The sequence below is a fragment of the Terrapene carolina genome, unplaced genomic scaffold (genome assembly GCF_002925995.2).
Source record: "Terrapene carolina triunguis isolate 2854851 unplaced genomic scaffold, T_m_triunguis-2.0 Scaffold96, whole genome shotgun sequence".
NCBI classification, from domain to species: Eukaryota; Metazoa; Chordata; order Testudines; family Emydidae; genus Terrapene; species Terrapene triunguis.
In genome coordinates this window covers 45083216-45093544 of record NW_020664447.1, presented here as the reverse complement: position 1 = coordinate 45093544, position 10329 = coordinate 45083216, and positions in this window count along the sequence as shown.

Here is a 10329-nt window from a genome sequence, read left to right as displayed (position 1 = left end):
GGGGGGGCTCTGCATTTTAATTTAATTTTAAATGAAGCTTCTTAAACATTTTAAAAACCTTATTTACTTTACATACAACAATAGTTTAGTTATATATTATAGACTAATAGAAAGAGACCTTCTAAAAATGTTTAAATGTATGACTGGCACGCGAAACCTTAAATTAGAGTGAATAAATGAAGACTCGGCACACCACTTCTGAAAGGTTGCTGACCCCTGATTTAGACTAATTAGGACTGAAAGCCCCTTGAAGTGGATCTGGCAGGCATAAGAGGCTGCAGACCATGATGAGTAGGCTACATGCAATTGGTTCATAAACATTCTGTGTAAACTAAAACCTGGAGATACATATACTGACAAGAGCAACCAATCCATGACCCCAATCTTTATAATCAGTCTAGTCTTTAAAAGCCCTCTAACAATACCTACTATAAATAGCAAATATAACAATTCTTAAAACAAACAAACAACCCCCCCCCCACACACACACGCTAACCCCCAAACCCTAACAATACAGAGTAAAAGAATACAAATATAATTATTACAGTGGTCGATTTAAATCTTAAGAAGTTGTAAATGTTTGCCATTTTTGAAAGGAATTTTTGCAAAATGTTTTTTTCTGTGAAATGTACTAAAATATAGTAGCAATTACCTTACAGTACTCTACAAAATAATGCAGAAGGCCAATTTTTCAAGTTGTCTGTAAAATTGCATCTGCAATTTTGCATGTACAAGTTTTTGCCCATGCCTTCTTAGGTTTAACTTTGGGAGATGAGATTTGTGCATGTGCAAATTAGGTAGCAAAAATTGTTAGGATGAAATTATAGTTCAAAATGTATATCTACTGAACACACCAAAAAAACCTACATTAAAATGGTACCATACATAAATGCATAATGCATGCCACATAAAGGGGTGTGATGTTATGAGTATAATATAATATCTCACTGAAAGGTGACAGGGCCAGAAAGAGTTAATTAACTCACAGACTGACCTAACCCCTGGGTGAACCTTAAGGACTGGTTAGGAAGATATGTAAATGAATAGAGCTTTGAAATGCAAGTCTGCATTGTTAGAGATCTCAAGGGTAGATGTTTGCTCAAGTCTTGTGATGTAAGCAAACAAGTCTTATCTATTGCTATAACTTTAATTCAAAGATCAAAAAAGGAATATTAACATTTATGATGATACTTGAGTGAAATAGTATTATTGTCTATATGTCTCTTTGAAGGTTGTGGTAACCTGTATCTGAACTGTTTAATGGATAAATTACCCTGTGCTGATTGCCAGGATGTTTGGAAGGAGAGTTAAGCCTATTGTTTTCTCAGGCCGAAAGGCTGCTGGAAATGTATAAGAAGCCTGGGACATGATCCTACTTCATCTCAGATCTGCTTTGGGTTTCAAGAGGGGGAAACCTTAAGCCACAAGGATTGAGATCCCCAGTCATTGACTGGAGCCACCCTGAATGTGGACATTGGACTATAACCTATGGACTATTTCTAAAAGGACTTTTGGCAACTACAAGCTCACCTCTGCTATGTATCCGGACCTCAAGAATTGAATTCAAGTCTGTATGTATATTGATCTTTTAACCAACACACTCTCTCTTTTCTTTTTAAATAAATTTTAGTTTAGCTAATAAGAATTGCGTGTATTTTGGGTAAGATCTAAGTTATAATTGAACCCCTGGGTATGTGGCTGATCCTTTGGGATTGGAAGAACCTTTTCTTTTATATGATGAGATAAGATTCTCAGTAGTCATCATCATATCTGATGTGTGAATCTGGACGGAGGCCTGAGGCTGGGTACTTTAAGGGAACTGTGTGGTTTGGACTTCTAAGTGACCAGTGAGGTACTATAGAAGCTGTTTTGTGCTGGCTTGGTAAATCTAAGTATTGGAATATCCACCAGTGTTTGGGGTTTATCTGCCCCGTTTTGTTTGCAGTTCACCCTAATTGAGTGACCTCAGCAGGCTCCCACGGGCAGCACCGTCACAAGGGGTTGCACAGACAACCTTAATTCTGGCATTTTCTAGCTTTTAAGTACTTGACTTTGCAACCTTAATGTTTTTTTAATGCAGTTGTCTGTGAGTAATTTCCTAGTTTAATGACTCTTGGTGGAACTGTTGCACTGTGGAAACCTCTTTGGAACATGGAGGTCCAGAATTATGGATCTACCCTTAGTCTGCTACTGCCCATCCTTCATTTTCATGAATGCTAGAGTCATTCTCAAATACATTTTAAAAATTGTGGTGCTACTGAATTAAGTATTTCTTCTAAATGATAGGGAGTCCAGTGGCACCTTAAAGACTAACAGATTTATTTGGGCATAAGCTTTCATGGGTAAAAAACCCACTTCTTCAGATTTACCCACAAAAGCTTATGCCCAAATAAATCTGTTAGTCTTTAAGGTGCCACCGGACTCCCTGTTGTTTTTGTGGATACAGACTAACATGGCTACCCCCTGATTCTAAATGATAGTTTTATACCTGGATGTTATGTTACGTCTCACTCATTCAATTCCTTTACATACAACCTGCTTCTGTACATCTTAGACTAGCTTCAAGTCTTAAATATTTGCTATTATTTCTTTTTTCCAATAATGCTGCATTTTTACTCTACTCTGAACAGCATTTCTGTTTTCCTAGAGCACTGGCATAAATCCATGGCCAAAGGAAACTGTGGAATTCTTTGTGGTCAGTGGCACAGCCAATAGCAGCAGAAACTTGATGCTCATCATTAGGTATACACTAAAAAAAAACCCAAACGATTAGTTTAGTCTTCTGCTTCACATTTTATTGTATGGTTTTTTGAGGGGAACGTCACTCTCTTGACCTATAGGAGGAATGCTTGGTGGTTATTAAAGTGATGAAAGATTGTTCAAGCAAAAACAATATGAAACAACTGTGAAGTCCGTTTTTGGTCAGCTTCACTTTTTTTTCTTTTTCATTGGTCCTCTGGAAAATTCCCAGGACTCCTGACATGTTTGTGGGCAGTCTGGAATTTCCTTTTAGTTTTTGCTTTTTAGATCACCTATCCAGCAAATAGGATAGGTGCCCTCTTGTGAATGACAATAAACATTTGTGTAATGTATATTGCAGGAAATCACTTGAAGTTCTTACAATATAAACACTTAATAAAAATATAAAGGTACAGTATACTAATTTATACCAGGGTGCAAGGAAACTAACCTTTGCTTCAGTATGGATTTACAGACAATCTAAACACAGGATTTTTCCATGTGGATTTAACCCTCATGTTGGAAAAAATTAAAAACTCTGTATATGGTGCTTTATATACAATACTTGTAAAGAACTGACATTTAAACACTTCCTCCTTCCCCCCGCCTGAATATGTGGCTTACAAGATAAATTGATGTATTTTTACCTTTGATGTTTTAAAGCTGTTCGAGGTTGTAAATGAAAGGGTTTGTGGGTCCTAGTTCAGTCCCCAGATTGTAGAGCCCATATCACAAGACAATTTCACATACAGCTCCTTCTTCAGAATATGGCTTTAACTAGTGTTTTATTTTTGTCAAAAGATGCCAAAATTAAAATACCACCAACAGAATGATTGATTTGGACACCTGGTTTGGGATCAAACCTTTTGCAGACAAAATTTATTATGGGCAACTGTGCTGTAACTTTTCATTTGATCAAAGAGACCAACATTTCAGCTTTCTATAAGAAAAATTATTTGCTCGAATTCCTGAAAGGAGTTTGTTTCTCCCAGTGTTGTTTGTTCCTTGCTTTCATGGGAACCAAATTCACACATTTCTTTTTAAGGTGAATCTTACAGTGCTATTTGCACCATGCTTTTGTATTCTTTCAAGTTTCAAAAAAGCTTGTCACTAAACTTAGTAGAAGTATAGTTTAAATCTTGAAAAACATATAATTATTTGTTTGCTTTAAATAACTGGCTTTAATGGTACTTTAATGGAAACAAATACATTTTACAGACTTAGCTTCTTTAAACTGGGCTGATAATATTTGGAGGACATCTTTTGAAAGGGAACTCATAGGTAAGAAGTAATTACCAGAATACTAAATGTATATGTCTATGTATGTGCATACTAAGCTGTTGAGAAAATCAGAACATTGGTTATTGTTTGTGGAACTTTAAATCTCCTTTATGATGAAAAGCAACAAGGAGCCCAAACTTTTAGAGAGATTTCCTTACTCTGTTATAAAAATGGACCCATTAGGTTTCACATTCTGGCTTCATTCACACTTAACTTATGAGCTGCATATTTAAAGTGGAATGAGGAAATAGCTGCTGTGATAGTTCAGGGCTGATCCGTACCTGTGATCTCCTCCCCCAGTTTCTCCGTGGGCACTCTTTCCAATGACAAGCCTGAACCTGTACTCTGTCTAGCATCAAACCCTGTGGTTCACTGGATCACCAGGCTACAACGCCTCCTATCCCCATAATCTTGCCATGGTTACAAGGCAAGCAGTGCCTTGGACCCGCTGTGCAGTCCCTTCTGAGTTCACCCCCCTAAAGTGCCAAGTTTTACTACTTCCCCTCTCTCTGGGTGGAAGTCTGCAGTTCTGATTCTAGGGTAGCAGCTCCCTTGTTTTCACCTGTGTTAACGTAACAAGTTTAGCTACAATTGTTACCTCCAAGACACTCTGCTCTGTGTCTCCGTGACCAGCGGCTGATTAAAGTGACTTAAAATAGCTTCTTCCTAAGGCTTGGTCTACACTCAACCCCCAAATCGAACCAAGGTACGCAACTTCAGCTACGTGAATAACGTAGCTGAAGTTCGAAGTACCTTAGTTCGATCTTACCTCGGTCCACACGCGGCAGGCAGGCCCCCCCGTCGACTCCGCGGTACTCCTCTCGTCTAGCTGGAGTACCGAAGTCGATGGCGAGCACTTCCGGGTTCGACTTATCGCGTCCAGACAAGACGCGATAAGTCGAACCCAGAACTTCGATTGCCAGCCGCCGAACTAGCGGCTGGGTGTAGACATACCCTAAGATTTATCTGTTTGCCAAAGGCTCCCAGCAAGCAGGGTTAAACCTACAATAGACCGCCACATGCTTGGGACTTGTTTGCAGTTCATCACCTCTCTCAAGAGGAGCCCAGATCTGTTGGACACAACCTGCAGAGCTCCTGCCTTTGTTCCACTGCTCTGCTGAATGCTCTGCTGATAACAGTGTTTCTCCGGAGAAGCTGCTCCCGGCTCTCCACTCCTTTTCCTCTAGCTTGGGGGTTTTAACAGCTTAAATCATCATAAACCATATACTACTCACATATAAAGGAAAACTGCGCTTCCCTGTTCTACTAGAATTCTTTGAACATGTCAACAAGTCAATAACAGAGGATTGGTTGATATATATTTGGAATTCCAAAAAGTCTTTGACGCAGTCCCTCACAAGAGATTATATAGTCAACTAAAATCATTGGGTTAGAGGTTTTGTCATGGATCAGAAACTGCTTATGAGAGAGATAGAAAAGAGTAGATATTAATGGTCTGTTTTTCAAGTGGCAAAAAGGGGAGGGGATTGTCATTGTTCCAGGGCTGGTTACAGCTCTCTTACCTTTCTCTTTTGGTTAGGTGATTCCATAATTGTCCACTACTTAATTTCTTGCATCTTCCTCTAAAGCCTCTAGTATTGTCAGAGGCACAATACTGGATTGCCTGCTCTGCTTGCCTTATCAGATAGGGCAGCTTTCATACTACCTCTATATAAGTATAATTAAAAACTATTACTTTGCTTTCTATTTTGTTTTATCCCGCGTCAACCACTTTTCATTATACTATAATTGTCTGCATCTTGTAATCTGGGATGTTTATTGTATTAGCACTTAGCCACTGTGTTTTTTCTCCCTGCCTTTGTGAACATTGTCAATTCTTTTGATTATAGTACAGAAAGGATGTACTCAGCCACCTAACTTGATGTGCTGAATGCGATGAAGGTTTTTTTACAATCCAACGGCATTAAAAATATATCCACTTTGGCAATGGGTCAGTAAACTCACAGTTGCACCTGCATTTCATGAAGTGGAGCAGGTTGCAGCCACTTTTATCTTTAATAGCAAGTCTTGGCCTGTGGAGACCATACGTCTCAGCATGAAGTGCTCCATTTTGATACAAGTGGCTTTTATTATTTAGGTACCATTCAGCATTAGATTTCAATTTTCAAAGCACAAGCAACTAGTCTATTCATTTTCATTAAACAATTTACAGATGATCACAAATTAAAAAATAACTGTCAGTAAATTGAGATACCCTAAATGTCAATAGCATTAAAAGTTTAGAACAGTAACACTCTAGGTAGTAGTTCTGAATTACAATAAAAATCAATACACCTCTACCCCGATATAATGCGACCCGATATAACATGAATTCGGATATAATGCGGTAAAGCAGCGCTCCGGGGGGGCGGGGCTGCGTGCTCCGGCGGATCAAAGCAAGTTCAATATAATGTGGTTTCACCTATAACGCGGTAAGATTGTTTGGCTCCCGAGGACAGCATTATATCGGGGTAGAGGTGTACTAAAATACATTTTTTGAAACGAGCTTTTATTATGAAACAAACATGTACACCAATAATATATGAAATAATAGGAATAATATACAAGTACAGGGAATCATTTTTACAGGGTTTTGTGAAGGTTTTACCAAAAGACAGGTAGTGATTTTTACTTCTCTTGACTGCCAGAGTGTTTCTAGTTTTCTTTCCTTTTTCTTTCTCCTCAGTCTTCCTCCTTTATTACTTCTCTCAGTTATGTCCCCCCTTCTCTTTTCATGTTTCTCTTTTAAAATGAGGGCTAGCCAAGGCTGTGCTATGGAACTCCATGGCTGCACTGGCCAAGAGGCCACACTTTGGCTACTCCTTCTATAACTAGGTGTACTGCTTGTGCAAAACAACAAGCAAACATATGATAGAATCAGATGAACACTGCATGAACATAACATGGGATATCTGAAGAGCTAATTCTTGATGGAAGAGCATATCTATAATGCTGTTCCTTTTGTCATTTTTTGACATTTGCAAAAATCCCTAAGGAAGTTAAATTTGTGCAAGACAGAAATCAAAACAGTGCTAAATATGACTACAACCAGTTTTGAAAAGAAGTCATGAAAGCTGTTGTTAAACTTGGCCAATTTGTAACACTCTGATTCACTTAGGATTTCATTTGGATTTCATGTGTCTAAATAGTTTGTATTAATAATAATACAAGTCAATAGAAGGCTTGTTTTACCTATTTAAATGTTGGCTAATCCAAAGGATGTTTTGTATTACAAATAAACCTCCAGTAACTCTTCTCAGAAATGTTAAATACAGGCTTTAAGGCTAAAATTATAGCAAAGAACCTCAAATGCACTATGATGTAAATTATTTTCCAAACAAGAAGTGACTGGTCAAAATGACCAAAGAGGACAATTCAGCTTTCAGTTAGACTCTTACTAAAATTCTAGGAAACATAACTGTCCAGCTACTGCCTTTTGTTGTAAACACAATAATACTATAATGAGCTGTAGTCCTATAAATCCTTTTCATATTGAGGTGTATTGTTACGTAACAAACACTGCTGTTAATGACTTAACAAGCATCTCTGTCAAACCCATAGAGGAAAAGAGAATAAACACTGGGAAAGAATCAACATTCTGTTCCCATTCAATTTGTCTAACATTGATACTTCACATAATTTTATGTGGCTATTAGTATTTCCATTCATTTAAAAATCTTAGTGGGAATACTGTGTTGTGACAAACTCCCTACCTGCTGCTGGCTACTCCTCCTCCTCCTGCAGTTGCCACTTCCTTAACTTGTGGCTACATGTAGTCACACCTCCTCGGTGGCCAGTCCAACTAATGGTAGCCCAAGGGTTTCCTTGACTCATGGCTGCAGACATCCCCAGTCCATTCTGGTGGCCATTCCTCCTGTCCAATAATTACCTCAAATTGTGATAGGTACTTTACCTCTTCCCTGATGGTGGCTCACCAGCTTGGTGGCCTCTGTGACCCTTAGTGGTAATGTATCCTCTTCCATTTACAGAAGTATGCCAAGAGTCCTCACTGATTCTAAGTTATGGGCAATGCTCTTCTGGTGGGTTTGCTGGGTCATAATAGCTGATACTCCATTTCAACTCCTCACACAGTTTTCTGTAATTATAGCTCTCTGCCAAGTCATAAAGGACTGGAATAAAATGACTGTGATGGGATCTACAAAACACAGGCAGGAAGGGGTTTTATGTTGCTGTCCTTTTAAAAGCAGTGAAACCTTCTTGCTCTGCCACTTCATTATGACCTTCATGAAAGGTCAGAGGGCTTTTTCTTCTTTTGTGAAGCTGTTTTTCTCTCTCACAGGGACAAATTCATTCTCTCAGGGGTGCAGGAACAATTTTTATAGTGGGGGTGCTGACTGCCATTGAAACAAACGTAAACCCTGTATATGATGGAAGTACTTTAAAGCAAGGGGTGTGGCAGCACCCCTAGTTCCAGCACCTGGGTTCTCTCCTGGCAGCTTTCCCCTTAGGTGGGTGGGGGAAAGATGTTCCCCCCCCCCGATAGTTTATTTTATGAAGGGTTCTTATTCACAGGAAGGAGGATTTCTACTTCCCCTTTGATTCTCACAGGAAAGGAGAGTTTTCTTCTACTGCTGCTTCTAATTCAGCCAAGGGGGGCTATTTGTTCCTTGTGTAAGGGTGTTGCCTGGATTTTGTATGAGAAACCAGTATTTGGCCCTACATAAAGGCTAAAGGATGGAATAGAATCCTGTATGGTGTGTGTAAATCTCTTTTGATGAAATACAATCATTTAATATACTTGTAGATAATAGGCATCCTATTGTGTAAATAGGGAAATATGTACTGGGATCTGTATTCATTACAATATGCACTGTTCATCAGTTGACTGATAATTTATTGAAACAAATACATGATGAGCAAAACAGAACATTTGTTTAAAACTGAGTAAATGTCTACTGTTTATACACATTAGAATATACAATACCTACATAAACACATTTGGATGTAATCAAATTTTAAAATTTAATTTTGGAGAGATTTTCCAAATCACTCAGCATTGTCTTAACTCTGCTCCATTTACGATAATCATAAAACTCCCATGGACTTCAGTGAGAGCAGAAATAGGTCAACACTGAGTACTTTGGAAAATGTTAGGAACTCTGAGCATGAGTTTGTTTTTATATATACATATATATATTAAAATAGTTTGAGAGGTTTTTATAATAAAACTTAAATCATAAGGGCAGGATTTTCAAAAGTGCTACATATCATTTTTATATCTTTGGAAAATGATCTAGTTTGGAAATTTCTGAGAGAGAAATAATATTATGTTCTCCGTTTAGGTTTACAATACCTGCTTCTTGAAATGTTCTGAAGTAAAACAGACCTCATCTCCTAGCATATCAGCATGAAACAGAGAATCCTAAGAAATTATATATTTAGTGACATTTTTATAGGTGATAATATTTTTAATTTAAATTAATAGCAGAGGTATCGTTTTGTTATTCACTTAAAACTCCTCAGATGGTATCAAAACATCCTTTTGTGAGCACAGAGTTCTCACTTTCCATAGAGACATGAGTCACTTTAGCCTACTTCAATAGTAAACAAGAAGAAATTGTTCTAAAAGCATATAAGTCTTCCTGCTACTGTTCATTTTAACATTTATGTAGGACAGGGTGGAGCAACCACAGAATGTTAACTATCCAGTCTTCTCAATTGCTAGACTTTCATTTTATTTTTTGTATTGTTTTCCCATCCATGAATTTACACATCCATAAAATAAATTCATATTTTACAAGAAATTGTATTTCAAACGTTGGGATTTTTTTTGTTCTAAACTAATTTGTTCCGGTCATGTCTGTCTGTCTGTCTGTCTTCAGAGAAATCAAGAATAACCATAAGAGGCACAGGGTACCTCAGTCTGTAATTGCTGATTTAAGACAAAATTATCAAAAATTTCTTTTAGAACATGTAAATTAAGCTGTGGCTAGACTTTATAGTCTGACTTTGGAAAATTATTTGTTTAGATTAGACTAAGTAAATAATAGAGTTAAATGACTAGCAAGTTTGCAGTTTCTAGCATCTGCATAGAAATGCAAGGCTCCTCTGTTGAGCAACTCTAAGCAGATGTATGCTAAAACCCTGTCTAACGATGCCGAGTTACTACTGTTGTGTTGCAGTAGCAGGAGCATCTTGTTAACATCAACCAAGATATGATGGGTTGGAGTGTATCTCTCTGAAGGAGTTAGAGTCTGGAATAGAGGACACCTGCAGGGAATATTCTAGGGAAAGTTTGGGGAGAAAGCTTAGGCTCAGATTTGTTGGATTATCTGAGTTATCAATAAA